The 16,555-nt window shown below is 38.2% G+C and overlaps 2 protein-coding genes across 2 annotated transcripts in view; both read right to left on the bottom strand.

Annotated features, from left to right (window-relative positions):
- The window catches only part of MED19 (mediator complex subunit 19), a 751,866-nt gene that overhangs the window by 654,553 nt on the left and 80,758 nt on the right, over positions 1 to 16,555 (bottom strand). The gene's annotated exons all lie outside the window — the stretch shown is intronic.
- Positions 1 to 16,555, bottom strand: part of LOC126936150 (olfactory receptor 5B12) — a 49,845-nt gene that overhangs the window by 24,779 nt on the left and 8,511 nt on the right. The window lies entirely within an intron of this gene.

Below are 16,555 nucleotides of genomic sequence, written 5' to 3'. Positions count from 1 at the left end.
GCAGGGTTGAGGTTGCTGAAGATTAAATGTAGAATCTCAGCCTATGGCTGGGTGACTTACAATGCAAGTTAAACCCCTAGCCTCTCAAGGTGTCTACTGTTAATGTAAGGACATTGATATTGGAAAAGAACGGGCTCCTGTAAATTGTGATTGGCCATTATGGGAAGTCCCTGCTGGGGACATTGAGTCCCTAAATTCTGATGCGTTTTCTTTGCCAGTGAAAAAGGAAGAGGTCTTCTTACTCCTAGAAGAAGAGGTCAACTCATCCCCAGTAGAAGGGGCCTGTCTGCCCCCAGTGGTAATGCCATCCCCACCCCAGTGATATCATCTATCTCCTTCCAGTGATATCAGCCATTTCACCCATCTTTGAGATTAACTGCATTGCCTTAGAAAACTATAATGACCTCCCCTGAAGCAACTGCTATGCAAGACAATGCTGATTCTTTTCAGAGCCCCGCCCCTTTGCATCTAGACCTATAAGTAGACTCAAGCCCCAAGAGATTCTTAAAGATGAGGTACAAAGTATGACCTATGAGAAGTTGTTCGATGCTCCAAAGATCTACTTGAGTTTTCTAATTTACACAAACAAGACTTCAGTAAACACATATGGCAATAGATTCTAAGGGTGTAGCATAATAATGAAAGGAACATAACGTTGAATCATACCAAATTTATTGATATGGGGTCACTAATCAAAGATTCTGCATTACAGAAGGTTGCAGCTCAAAGAATTAGAAGGACTATAACACTTTGGTTGGTTGGATAAAACATGGACCAAAGTGGGACCACAGTGAGTGAATTAGAAATGCCTGACCTGTCTTGGTTTAATGTAGAAGACAGGATTGATTCAAAGGCTTAGGGAGACTGGAGTATTAGAATAAACTTGTCATTTAAGAACTAATCTCCCACACTAGAAGGGTCTAGCACCTTTCATCAATATTGAAAGAAAATTAACTTGGGAGGGGAGCCCCAGCATCCTTGAATAGCTTCATGGTTGCTCTTCTCTGTAGGTTAGACCTGTAACTGGAAACTTCAGTCATTCAGAAACCTAAATGTAATGGGAATGATTGCATTCTGGATGGCAGGTACCGAGTGGTGGTACTCAGTCACCAAAGCCAAAGTGAGTGAGGTTACCAGAATGGACAGCAGAGTCAAAGCAGAAGTCAGAATAGTCTTATGCATAGATCTATGGTGTTAACAAAAGTTGTTCATGATGTTTCTAGAGGTGAAATAGACAGGAATCCTGCTAAGTTTTACTTGATATTTACAAGCAGAAAAGTTCTAGATCAAGTGAACAAAAGTCTAACCTCAATCATAAAAATGTAGTCATAGTCCCTCAATCAATACCCAGACTGAATCCAGCTTACTTGCCTAGAAATGTTGAAAGAAGAGGAAGATAGGTTCCCTTGAGAAAGAATCCTGATATATGACCAAAAATGTGTACTGTTAATCTGTCTTCCAGCCTTCCCCACAGGGACCTATTTCCTTTTACCAGGGTAACTGTGAAATTGTACTAATTCTGAAAGAACAAAAACATCACTGTGTCACATCAGTCAGAGTAAAGGGTATGGAGATCAGGTGATCAATGGAGCTTTAGCTCAGTTTTGTCTCACAGTGGGCCCAGTGGGTCCCCAAACACATCCAGTTGTCATTTCCCCAGTTCTGGAATGCATAGTTGGGATAGACATACTCAGCAGCTAGCAGAATCTCAACATTGGCTCCCTGACCATAATTTAGAGCACATGCCCTGTGATTAAGGTCAATGGAAAACTATAATGACCCAATTCAGCCAGAACTATGAATGGTCCAGACCCGCTAGGAATGAAAGTTTGGGTCACCTCATCAGGCAAAGAATCATGAACATCTGAAGTACTTGCTGGAGACACAGGGAATATAGAATAGGCTGTAAAAGAAGGTAGTTACAAATGCCAGCTATGACATGTTATCAGTTATTAAGAAAAAAGACTGTAATTGTCATGAGTATTTCTTAGTTTGTTATAAATATATATTTGTGTTTGTTTTCTTTCCTTTCATATTACCTTATCATGAGACATAAGATATATTGACTTCATCAGAATTTAACTATTGTTAATTTTACATCATTGTTTTTAAGTTATGGGATATCAAGGAAAAGAAGAAGTTCAAATAATTATAACTATCTATATAGAAATAACATTATTTCTCATGCAGTAAAAGGTAGCCATAAGAAAGGGGCAGCCTGGCAGGGGTGTGAGTTTCAATAGATACTACCAATCTCCAGCTCAGCAAGCAGGGAATTGAGGGAATAAAGACCTCAGCATCTCTTTCCTCCTGCCTTTTGATCATCAACTGGCCAAATCCACGAAGCCACAAGGAACAGGAGTCCAGATGATCTAGTTTATAAAGTGAGCCTCCTGTGGCATGGAGGACCAGAGAGATGGCAGAGCAGGATGTACAGGGAAAGACAGAAATGACAAAATGACATCTGTGACTGCCTAGAGAATAAAATTCAATTCCATAGCCAACCACCAGTATGTATACTATGAGGTAGTCAATATGCTTGCTAGGGTCTAGCTTATAGCAGATGCCTCACAAATGTACTTTGAAATAATAAGCCTAACACTCAATGAATGATGGAATTCAAATGGCTGTCTGACCAAGTCAAACTAGCCCTCTCGTGGCGGAGTTACACACCTTCTGCAGTGCCCTTTAAATATTTTTCTTGGATGCGGACTGAGTTAAATACTTCACGAATGAAACAAACACAGGTCGGCAGATAATCATGAACCTTCCAAGAGTTTTAGAGGTGTTTTTCTGTTTTATTTAAAAATAAATAAAAACATTCACTCCTGACTTAAAAATAATCACAGAACATTTATGTTTCTTTGGCTCCTCTCTCTTTTGCTCTCCCTCTCCCTTTCTCTTTCTCTTTCTCTTGCTCTGTCACATAGGCTGGACAGAGGAGAAATCAAAAGAAGATCAAACCTGTGTAGAATACTATCTGCCTTTAAGAAGAAGAAAACTCTGCCATATGCAACAACATGAATGAACCTGGAGGACACCACGCTCAGTGAAACAAGCCAATAACAGAAGGACAAATACTACTTGATTCCATTTTTATAAAGTATCTAAAATAGCCAAAATCATAGAAACATACAGCGAATGGTGGTTGTTAGGGGCAGGGGGAGGGGGCAATGCTGAGTTGCTCGAAGGGTATAAAGTTTCCATTATGTGGCCAGTTGCAGTGGCTCACACTTGCAATCCTAGTTCTTTGGGAAGCTGAGGCGGAAGGATTGCTTTAGCCCAGGAGTTCCAGGTTACAGTGAGCTATGATAGTACCACTGCACTTCAGCCTGGGGGACAGAGTGAGATCCTGCCTCAAAAAAAAAAAAAAAAAAAAAAAAAAAATTCAGTTATGCAAGATCTTCTATACAACATTTTACCTATAGTTAACGATACTGTATTGTGCACTTACAAATTTATGAAGAGGATAGATTTCATGTTGTGTTCTTATCAAAATATTTAAAAAAGAAAAAGGAGGCCAGGCACGGTGGCTCACGCCTGTAATTCCAGCACTTTGGTAGGCCGAGGTGGGCGGATCACAAGGTCAGGAGATCGAGACCATCCTGGCTAACACGGTGAAACCCCATCTCTACTAAAAATACAAAAAAGTTGGCCGGGCGTGGTGGCGGGAGCCTGTAGTCCCAGCTACTCGGGAGGCTGAGGTAGGAGAATGGCAGGAACCCGGGAGGTGGAGGTTGTAGTGAGCTGAGATGGAGCCACTGCACTCCAGCCTGGGCAACAAGGCAAGACTGCATCTCAAAAAAAAAAAAAAGAAAAGAAAAAGAAAAGAAAAAGGAAATAAAGACATTGCTTCTGACTTTAAAATATGGAATGTTTTTGTTTTGGTGGCTTCTCTCTCTCTCTCCTTTTTACTTCTGCTGTGTAGGTGGGACAGAGGACAGACCAGAGGCAACCGAAACCTGTGAGGAATGGCTTCTGCAGCAGGGCCTGGGGATATGAAAGTCCCTCCTAAATCAGAATAGAGTATCTTAAGGTTATATATGTGTTGTAAAGAACATCTCCCAGTGTCCCCTAAATATAAAGACACACTAAAAGTACATATGACCCAAGGAGAGAACCCACACAAGTGTGGGTGTGATTCACAAAGATATAAATATCACTTTCATAAAGGGTGACTCAGAGAAAAATAATTTAGAAAGAGACCAAGAACATATTTCATTAATATAATTTCTTCTGAGAAAAAAATGAGGCTGAAATATATGACACTGCTTTCCTGTTTCTCGTCAATAATGAACCCCTAAATGGGGTTGATAGGAAGAGTCTGCTATAGATCACTCCTGTTCTCAGTTACCTCTTCCATTAAATGAAAATGCTAAGAATAATACCCACCTAATAATAATATGAAAAACATTAGGTGATATTTACTGAGCTTTACTATGAGTTAGAAATCAGGCTGCAACAATTATGTCGTGTAACCTCTACAAGCCTGTTGAAAAAGATACTACTGTCTTATGATTGCTACTTTATAGATGGGAATTATAAGACTTAGAGGTATTTTGATAATTTCTTCCAGGTTGCATCACAAGTAAATGGCAAAACCATATTCAAAACCAAGAAGTCTGATTTCAGAAGCCACAGCCTAAATACCAGGATAAATATCTCTTGATTAAATAAGATAAAGCATGTAATAGTAAGCACTCCGTATGTGAAAGTGACTACTATATTTCATCTAAGTCCTGCTTCTATGCATTCTACACTATTATCCCATGCTAGTCCACGCTTGGAATTTATTTCTTGTGTTAGTATTGATTTCAGTCTGCAGTGTTTTTCCATCTTTGCTGATAGGAAGGATCAAAATTCACTTAGAGAAGATTTTTCAATTCCTAAGAAGACTTAGCATCTCTTCAGCATGCTCTGCAAAGTTCAAGGCTCTTGATTGAAGCTTCTTATCCTCTATGCATCCATGTGCTCATTAAATTCTGAAACAAGGTTCATGAACCAAAAGAAAAACAGTGACGAACCACAGTTCTGGCTCTGATGACTGAAACAGGACTACTGTCTCTATTTATGAGGAGTTGGGGTTTGGCACTTTTCTTCCTACTTTGAGCTTTCTGTGTTCAATGCCAAATACCACTTAGATTTTCCTTCTGTCAAAGCCCTATGGAATATTGGTACCATCACATGAGTTTTTTAAAAATTCTATGTTGTTGAAAAGTCTAAAAGTTCAGAAACAATACTTAAAACATTCCCATCTGAGATTTAAGTGTTCATTAGGCTATTAAAGATGTTGAGAAGGCCTGTAGTAATGTAACAGCAAACTGTTTAACTTACCTGCTTAAGGAAAATTTTTTCTTATGTAACCCGGTTAACTCCCCATAGCATTTATGCTTGGAGGGGGAAAAAAAGCAGCAGTATTAGACAGAAGTGTGTAATCCATGAAATTCCTGGATTGTGTCCCTCTGAATACAATGCATCTCAGAGTTATACTCTTTGTCCATTTCATGCCAGTTTTCAGGAGAGCACATATACAATTTGCCCATTTTCATAATTCTCTCTCCTTAGCGTGAGTGTTCCATGAGGCTACATTTTTGACATGTTTACCTTTAAAATACCATCACACTGTCTAGAATTTATTAGTTATAAATAAACACTTCTTGAATAAATGAATTACTCAGAACCTTTTGTTTCATTGATGGTGAGTAGAGTAAACAACTGTTCCACTTTGCCCAGAATTAAGAAATTTCCTGAGATTTGGGGCTTTCAGTGAGAAAACAGATTGTCCCAGGCAAACTAGGACAAATTGGTCATGCTATGTAGTGGTGATTTTTTATTTTGTTGATTTTTGTTTATAATTATTCTATTTGTCCACTCTGTGTGTGTGTCCAGATTTTAGCTAAACACTGGCCATGAATTAGTTTGTTTACTTCTCAAAACAACCTCAGGAAATATATATGATTTCATCTTTGTTTCACAGATGAGGAAATTAACACAAAGTTTTCGTGCCTTGGCCACAGATACCCAACCTTACCCTGCTGTCTGGTTCTAGAGCCTGTGCCCTCCAAAATGAATTCTGCAGGTACAGAAAAGACTATAAGGTCATGAAATTCATCTTTGAAAATAAGAGCTCAGTAATTCACATAGAAAATAATGTGGACAAGCACAATCCATTCCCTGTTGGGTGAGATAGAATGTGAGAGAAAGAAGTCTGGAAAGCCATAATCTTAACATTAATCCAAGAAGCGAGTGAATTTGAATTTGAGCTTTTAATATGTTATATACAGGCCAAGCAAGCTGAGAGCTATTTTTAGCTCTAAGTTATGAAATACAATCACATGGACAGGTGGCCTACATTTTCAGTTTTATATTTGGTGAAGTGTTTTGCAGTCAAAGTGAGAATGCCATTGCACCGACCATGTTTGGAAAAGGCAGCCGTAGTCCTACAGATTCTGAGCATGCTGAGCAGGAGAGCTAGCTGGTGGTGTGGAGTGGGAGATAGAAAATCTGGAGCCTAGATTCAACACCACCAGTCTAGCTATATGACATGGGAAAAACCATTTGAGGGTTTTGTTTTTTTTTTTTTGCCTTAGTTTTCTCATGTGAAAAAAAATGGAGCATGATGGAGAGATAAGAATAGAGTAAAAGACTTGTAGAGCCAGCAAAAGAGTGAATCGTTATCCTGATTCTATTACTTAGTATCTGTGTATCTGAGCCTCAGTTTTACCATCTGTAAAATGGGAAATCTGATTCATAAATCACAGGTTATCATTTAGTAGAAAATGATGACACTTCTTCATCTGTTTCATCCTCAATAAGTCGCTTCACATTTTGGGGCCTTGGATTTATCAACTATAAAACTAGGATAATAACCTAAATGTCAACAGGGTAATTATGAGAAACAACAAAGGTGACAATGCCCACCAGAGCTCACAGCACACACAAAACCATCAGGAAGTATTTGAGGAGGGGATAGCTTCTAAGGCTCTTTACATCTCTAGAAAATGTGAATTTTGTGCACACTAGCCACTGTTTTCTGCTTACTTCAAGAAACAGGTCTAAAGATTTAGGACTTTAGTTCTGATGTTCTTAGCAACACAAATCACAATCTTAAAGAAGGTAAAAAATTATTTGGCCATCAGAAATGATCATATAATTAGGAGTGGGTGAGGACAGCAAAAGAAACAAATAGAGTAAAAAAGGCAACTTACAGAATGGGAGAAAATATTTGCAAACTCTGCATCCAACAAAGGTCTAATATCCAGAATCTATAAGAGACTTAAATTAACAAGCAAAAAACAAACAACCCCCATTAAAAAGTGGATGAAAGACACGAACAGTTTTTGAAAGAAGACATACAGTGAACAAGTATATGAAAGATGTTCAAAATCACTGATCATTAGAGAAATGAAAATCAAAAACACAATGAGATACCATCTCATACCAGTCAGAATGGCTATTACTAAAAAGTCAAAAAAATAACAGATGCTTGTGAAGTTGCAGAGAAAAGAGAATGCTTATACACTGTTGGGGGAAATGTAAATTAGTTCAGCCATTGTGGAAAATAGTGTGGCAATTTCTCAAATAACTTAAAACAGAATTCTCATTTGACCCAGCAATCCTAATCCTGGGGATATACCAGGAGGAATAGAAACAGTTCTGTCATAAAGACACATATACATATATGTTCATTGCAGCACTATTCACAAGAGCAAAGACATAGAATCAACCTAAACGCCTATCAACAGTAGACGGGATAAAGAAAATATGATATATATACACTATGGGATACTCTGCAATCATAAAAAGAAACAAGATCATGTTCTTTGCAGCAACATGGATGGAGCTGGAGGTCATTATCATGAGTGAACTAACACAGGAACAGAAAATCAAATATCACATGTTCTCACTTGTGAGAGCTAAACATTTGAACACAAATAATGGAACAAAAGACACCAGGGCCGACTTGAGGGTGGAGGGTGAGAAGAAGGAAGAGGGCTGAAAAACTACTTATCAGGTACTATGCTTATTACCCGGCTGACAAAATAATTTGTACACCAAACCCCCATGACACACAATTTACCTGTATAACACACCTGCACATGTACTGCTGAACTTAATAAAATAAAGTAAAACGAAATACCTATTTCATGTGGGAAAAAAAGAGCAAGCAAGGAGATTGCTCAGATTAGATTCATTGGGAAATAGACTGACACTGAGATCTGTGTGCAGATGGCTCTCCGTGAAGGACTCTCAGGAACAGCATCTATAAGGGAAGATGGCAGCAGAATCAGAGAGAGGGAGAAACAAAGGCCTCAGCCAATCCTTCAGGGTGCTTGGGAGCTAAGATGGCCCTTGGGAGCTGTGTCAAGGAAGCAGGACAAGCGGGAGCTGGCCTTCATACTACTCACTGGCCAATGCTGGATGACACTTCTACAGCTGTTTAATCTTCACCTAGAGCCATAACCTCAGGGGAGGTGGCTCCCATTGACTGAAGGAAATTCTTGGAAGGATTTCAGCTAGGAGATCCAGGTAGCGCACAATGGCATCCACTATCACAGACACTATTATTTACATAAGACGTGCTTGGAATTGAAGAGAGAAATCTGAAGAGCAGCCAACGAGTGACCTAAAAAGAAGTGGTTGTTGGAATTAACTTGAAAGTCAGCATACTAGCTCCTGGATACAACATTGTCCAGCTTTAGCCAGGCTCATATATTACTCAGATAAAAAGTGACCGTTATCTGAACAGAAAATCAGTAATGTGTTTATAAGGACAAACATGTTTGTAAGAAAAATGTGTCTGACTCTATCAAAAACATTAAGCAGACAGACTAAATGGCTGCTCATACGCACAAAAGGGGTTGTGGCCGCCAGCCGAGCAGCTGTGGTGTGTGAGGTGGTATGCAGAGTTAGAATACTGCACAAAGTCTCGCTCTGTCACTTCCTGGATGTGAGAATTCAGAGACCACTTCTCCTCCCCGGGCCTCAACTTCTTAGTCAGTAACACGCAACAGGGGAACAAAAACAGCCCTAAGATCTCTTTCATCCTATGTGCCAATAATTCCAGATCTTTATTACCATTGTTAGCAAGAACAAAAATAATTACAAAATGGATGCCTTGGTAATTCCTTCATTTTCTGCTAAGTTAAATTTTGGGGCAGTGTCCTCTGCATTATTCACTTTCCTGATGATTTTTTATAAAACTTTTTGCTTTTTATTGAAATGTTGTAGACCTCTCTTTTATTATTGAGGGTGCTTTATTCCTCATACTCTTTAACATTTATAATTTTGTGAGGTCAGTGACTTCACTCTTGCTCACTGTACCGTCCATGGAAGAGTATCTCTCACAAGCTAGAGGTATCAGTTATATTTCATTATAAACACCAGTTCAGGCTAACTTAAAGGGAAAAAAGGAGGTATTTGAAAGGATATCAAGAGGTTTGCAGAATCAAAAGGAAACTGGGCAAAATGCAGGAGCATTTCAGAGGGCTGAGGAACGGAAGTCAGAAGCAAAGAACCGTGTCATGTCTGGAATGGCCCCACCAGCATTTCCCTGCTATAGCAAATGAGCTCCAAGCCTTGATGCTATCTTTCCATCCCTTGCAGATTCGAATTTAGGGGAGTGAGAACTTTTTGCTGGCTGAGCTTTGGACTCATGCCTGCCTCTCTGTGTACCTTCATGAATCTCTCTGTACAGATTTCTCTTCCTTTGGGGGAAGGGAAGGAAATGTTATCCTTGCCTCAGTTTCCATAAACTTGTGGGTGGCGAGGGTATAGGAACTAGACACTCTTCTCCCACCAATCTATTCTCCAAGAAAGAGGTCATTCTCCTAGAAAGTCACGATATTTTAAGCAGGAGAATGGATTCTGGATACACAGAATACCAATATTTGCTAGAGCGGGTGCTCAAATAATGTTTTAGGTGGATATGTGCTCATACATAAAATGCTGAAAATTTCCTCTGAAGCAAACAAGTGCTTTGCTTTAACATAGGTGCATAAGGAAAGCTGTTTTAAATATTCTTCTACAGTAGTTGAGATTCTGCCTTATCTCCGACATCTATCTGCATGATATCCAGAATTTCTTTAGTGAAGTTTGAATCTATAGCTTAAATTTGAAAACCTCAATTTGAAAGATAATATCCCTACTGTTGGGCACCAACGTATCATTCCAAACTTATTTTTCATTACTTCTCTCCACAGATATTACACTCCAGCCAAACAGACATTGTTTGCGAAATACATCTGCATGATTTCTCTTCTATTTTACTGTCTCTCTCTTGTCCAGAGCAAAGTGATCTTCCTCAATTCCCCACCCTAGAATCTACCCTTCATCTGTTACTATAGCATTTTATATGTATCTCTTGTTGGTTTTTATTATTTTCTACATAGAATTAAAGTTACTTATGTATAGGTCTTATCTCCCCTTTAGTTTTTTTAAATAAACTTTTTGAATATAGGAGCTCTGTTGGGTCTATCTGTTTCTAAACATTTGAAGTGTGAAATATAACATATACAGAAAAGTTTATAACAGAAATTTAGCTATACCACTTTCTAAAATATAAAAGCTTTGTTTGATTTACTTTTTTTAACATTTTTACCATGATATATATTTTGGTGTGTGTGTATATATAAAAATATATTTTATTTTTTATTTATACATACATGTATATAGGTGTATGTGTGTGTGTATATATAAAGTTTGATATTCAAAAAAAGGTGCATAAAATACGTAGGTTCATTTGGCTTTCCTTATCTACCTAGTCTCAACTTTCACCTTTCTTCTGAGCTCCCAGTTCAGGTTTCTTAAGTATTGAGGCACATCCCCAGAGAGGAGACATGTTAGCATCTAAAATACAACATATTATGGGGCAAACTTCTCACCTTTTTCATCAAACTAGCACTTCTTTGATATTTCTGACCATGTCATCACAATTGTTCAACCAATCAGGCAAAATCCAAAAAATTCCTTTAACTGATATGGACTTCACTAATGTTGGCCCAAGGATGCAGCATATATATATATGTATATACATATATGTGTATATATCACTAATGTTGATATATATGTATATATATCAACTTATATATACACATATGTATGTATACATATATATACATATATGTCACTAATGTTGGCCCAAGGATGCAGCATACACACACACACACACACACACTCTCTCTCTCTCTCTATATATATATATATATATGTATATATATACACACACACACACATTTTTTTTTTGAGATGGAGCCTAGCTCTGTCACCCAGGCTGGAGTGTGGTGGTGTGATCTCAGCTACTGCAACCTCTACCTCCTGGGTTCAAGCAATTCTCCTATCTCAGCCTCCCAAGTAGCTGGGATTACAGGCACCTGCCACCATGCCCCACTAATTTTTGTATTTTTAGTAGAGATGTGGTTTCACCATGTTGTCAGGCTGGCCTCAAATTCCTGACCTCAGGTGATCTGCTGGCCTTGCCTTGCAAAGTGCTGGGATTACAGGCATGAGCAACCGTGCCCAGCCTCAGCATATATATACACATACATATATACACATATATGTATATATACACATATATACATAGTTGCTTCTGAGCTATTTCACTCCACTGTATATCCCCACTCCAAAGCCAGCACGTATTTTCGACCTAGGATCTGAAGTATATGTTTATTATATTTGCTTGATTCATAGGTGACCTATGTTAAAGAAATAGTCCACTGTGGGCACTCAATGAATATTGTTTAAATAAGTGAGGCTTGGAAGAAGAGGAAAGGAAATTGATATTTATTTAGTCAATGTGTTTTGCTAGAAACTTTATATACCTTAACTAATTTATTACTCCCAATAGCTTTCTGGGAATTTATTGTTGCCTTTTATAGCGTTGGAAAGTGAAGCTTGTAGAGGGTCCAGAGAGTAGATGATAGCAGCACATAAACCTAGTTCTTTTTCAATTTAAAAGACCACAGTGTTCTTTTACTAGACCTCATAGCTTGCACACTGTAAAATTATCACTAAATTCTTATTATTATGAGCATATTTTAAAAATAAAAGCTCTTTCAAATATCAAAAAAATTCTAGATTCAGTTTGACTACAATTACCATGCAAACACCAATTTCTATCACCCAGTTAGGAACAGAACAAATTAACTCCCCATATATTCATTTCCATGTATTCTGCTTGTATTTAGTTGTAGTTCATTCTTACACAAATAAAAATAGGTGAAAGATTTGGAAAAAAAAAACGAATCCAAAATTGTGCTGAACTTCAGCAGTCATCAATATAGTACAAATTAAGACAACAATAAAAGACACTATTCTCTAACCAAACTGGCAAAATTCATAACTCCAGTAATACCAAGAACTGGCAGTAAGAACTCTCACACACTGTTCATAGGAGTAAAAACTGGTATAACTACTTTGGAAAATAGCATCACATTATTTACAAAAGTTGAAAATGGATAAACCCTACAATTCAACAATTCTACTTCCAGGTATATTTAGCCCAGAAAAATTAATGCATTTTTGCACCAAGATACATGACCAAAAGGTTCACATCAGCATAATTAATCACTACCCCAAACTGTAGATAGGCCATATAAACGAACATGAAAAAATAGACTGGACAATTAAATTTTGTATTTTCTATTGGGTTATCTGTTTTTTTCTTACTGTTTTCTAGAAAGTTTAAAATACACACACATACACACACATGTGTATATATAGACACATAAATATGCACACACATGTGTATAAGCATATGTATATACAATAACTTTTTCTCCTAATTAAATATGCTACAAATATCCTATCCATCCCCCTACACACTTTGTGAAATAATCACAGACTAACAACTGAGAAATTCCATGTTATGAACGGGAGGCAGAATTCTTGGGCTTGAATCTAGAAACCCGATTGGTGAGATCCTACAGAAATTTTTCTGTAAAAGTATGATTTCTCTATAGGGATGCAATTACTCTCAAAGGCGCAGTCTCTTCACCTTGTTTGATGACAAGAAGTTCCAATTGCCTGTAGAAGTAACCGACTGAGGCATTAATGGTTCACACTCTTCTAATCTGAATGGCCAACTTTCCTACAAGCTCCTGCCAACATGCCACCTGCAATCCCACCTCCATACGTGAGTTCAGATGGTTGCTTAGGAACTCCCCATTCAGGTCTGCTTATAATATTATTACCAACAGCAACACTATAGTTTAAAAGAAGTTAGCAATTTTGAAGATGCTTTCTCACCCATTATCTCATTTAGCCTGCAAAACATCCTAAGGAAAGTATGGCTGGTGCTATTGTCTTCACTTTGAAGGTAAGAAAATTGGCTCAGAGATACGTGGCTTATACCAGCTTCACCACTGGCAACTGGCAGAGTTGTGACTAGAAAGTAAGATTGGAATCTTGGAATTCTGGGTTCCATCTACATTATTTTTTCAGAGTTTGGCTCACGTCCCACATCCTCTGAGGATCTTCCTCTGCCCATAGGATTCTTTTTTGCCCCTGATGAGTTCCAATTATTATTTTCTAGACTACTCATCTGATAATGGCCACAAATGCCTTTGAACTATCATCTACCTAGAGGTATGTCCTCTGTTCCACCACTTTATTTTTAAGTTGCTCCTGAAGCAGGAACAATATTGAATATCAACTGGTTTCTTCATCAACTTCACACCATGCCTTTTCTGCAGCTTGTGTCTAGTTAACATTGGTTGAGGCTTGGCTATCACTGTCGGCTGTGGCACTCAAACAGCCAACTCTATCAGACTGAAAACAAATATGCCCTGATCCATTCATGCTCTGTGGAATACTGGGAAAATTTCTGTTGGTAAAGTTATGGAACATTGAGTCATTAACCTCAAGGTGCATTACATCAGTAAACATATATGCAGAGGGCTTTACTTTGTGGAAGTAGGAATTACATCTTACAGTCTTACTTATTTGTATTCTTCAGAGTGCCTTCCACATGGCAAGGACTCATCATGAAAGAGTGTAAGCGAGTCACACATTAAGTAAGACTTCCATTGAAATTTACTAACATACATGGTGACTTATTTTTTCAGAGTCTTGGTCAGGGAAGGCAAAAAACTCAGTTTCATACCTCGGTTCCTCTTTTTAACAGTAGACAGGTAAGTTAACTTCTCAAAGCTTTGGTTTCCTCCACTGCAAAACTGAAGCACAAATAACTATATCATGGTGAACAAATGAAGGTAAAAGTATAAAACGTCTTTTTATACAACAAGTACTTTAAAAAATATGAAAAAGTGTCAAACAAGATTTGGTTCTTCGTGAGTTTAAGCAAGTTAAACTGTAAAAATAGGGGTTTTTAATTGCAAAATGAGAGGATTGGTTTAGATTATTTTTAAATTCTTTCTTTGGCTAAAGAGTCTATGACTCTGCAATTCCAGCTTGAGTTGCCAAGGAATCTAATATTTTAATTTTCCATTCCCAATACATAAACCTCAACAAATGCTCTAATGTACAAAGGGAACATCCTATTTAGAATAATTCAATCATAATCCATTTTTAAAAGAATAATCTATCCTAATATAAATAACTGCCCTGATTTATGAGTTTTCACATTCTCTTTTGAAAATTTCAGGTGGGAAGTCCTTGTGCCTTTATCGCACTGTATTGGGCGGCAGGCCCTACACACAGGGTCTCTCATTCATCAGACAATTCCTGCAGGGAGAGAGTGGGTGTTGTTATTAACCAAATGGGCATTTACTCTCCATTTGACAGATTTCCTATGTGGAAGGGAAGAGCTCCTCACAGTAATGTATACTCTGTGAATTGATGTCTTGCTGGCGACAAGACATCTCCTTCTGAGTAGCTTCTATAAATGAATACCCGTGTAATGTCAGTTTGAAATGTAGAGCTGGGAACTTGGAGGGCAGAAAGTTAAACAAGGAATGAAAATAAAAGCTTGGACTTGGATGGGACGAGCTTCACCTGGCTGTCCTTGGACTTCCCATTTTTGCTCAGGCACCTCAAGAGCCAACATGAGAAGTCCAGGGACAGCTAAGTGAAGAAAGAGCTAGTATAGGAATCTCAATGGTATGAAATACACGTTCATTATGATGGGCACATTCACATACTTAATATCATATTACCCTCACACTTTATCCTGTACATTGGGTTCGGTGAGACTAAATGACTTTCCTGAGGTCATACAACTGATAAGAACAGTTAGAATTTTCATCCAGCTTTTGATAGTACTCTTTTATACCTATTTACAGTCAGATGGAACACTTGTTTGAGGTGATTTCAACATAAAATATAAATATGTAGACATTGGGCCCTTAACTCTTAGGAGACCCACATTTTCCTGCTAAACTGAGGTATAAAGGCATAAAGAAATGTGTCCATGAGAATGATAAAATAGACTTTGGGGTCTCAATGGGGGAAGGTTGGGAGAGAGGTGAGGAATAAAAGACTATATATTGGGCACACTGCTCGGGTGATGGGCACACTAAAATCTCAGAAACCACCACTAAATGATTTATGCCTGTAGCCAAAAACAACCTGTACCCCCCAAATCTAATGAAATAAAAATTAAAATTATAAAAGAAAGAAACATGCCCAGATACACATGTTAATATATACTGTAATAGTTATCATATATAGACTCTAGATTTTAATTTTTTTTTAGAGATCTAAATGGCCTAGTGGTGAGGAAAGTTCCTGCTTGGGCTGGGCATAGAAAGAAGTTGGGAAGGAAAAAGAGGAGAAGGATAAAAGGAAGTAAAGAAGGAGGAGCAGGAAGAGGAGGGAAAAAAGTCAATTATATCAAGTAGGGAAAATGTGTAGGTGAGATTGGAATGCACTCAGTGCTTGGATAGCTACTTCCTAGGCTCTTCTCCAAATGCAGATACTCTTGAGCTCTGTAGCTTTCAATGAGAAAGATTCTCATATACAGTGGATCCTGGCCTGTAAAGGCTGTTCTTCCTTGCGTGTTGCTGGATGGGCCTCATTGCTAAAGAAGAGGGGAGGGAGGGGGCTGAATGGGGGAAGTATAGGTTGTCCAGGCCTTAGGCTCAGAAGCTCCTGATCTTTTCAGGTGATGGCAACCGTGTGCTAGAGAAAGATATTCTCATGTTTCTCATGTTCCATAACTCCTTCTTTGCAATTTTCCCTGGAAGGCTTATGATTTATCCTCCTCAGACAGAGGCTGCCCTGTACATAATGGAGCCCAATAATCTCAAAACTAAATTGGCATTTTAAGCCAACTGAGTTAGCCAACCAAGATTTCTGGTTTTCATCTATAAAGTTAAAACTAATTTGTGGGTTTTTTTGGGGAGATTTTGAAATCATGACCTATTGTGGTGACTTAGATTAATTGCAGTTATAAACACCATCAAGCAGTTGATATGTGAAAAGTGAAATTAATCACCACTCCCCTCCCACGCACACACATTCGCTCACACCATTTAGCACATGAAACAAGTCCTGAAGGTGGACTAGCACTGTGCGTCATCGTGCTGTTCCTAAGAAGTAAATTTCCAGGCAGGCTTTTTTATTCTTGTAGCATCTAATTACAGAACACTGGAAT

The sequence above is a fragment of the Macaca thibetana genome, chromosome 14, assembly GCF_024542745.1.
Source record: "Macaca thibetana thibetana isolate TM-01 chromosome 14, ASM2454274v1, whole genome shotgun sequence".
NCBI classification, from domain to species: domain Eukaryota; kingdom Metazoa; phylum Chordata; class Mammalia; order Primates; family Cercopithecidae; genus Macaca; species Macaca thibetana.
The sequence above is the reverse complement of the archived record's forward strand: the minus strand, read 5'-3'. Positions and strand labels throughout refer to the sequence as shown.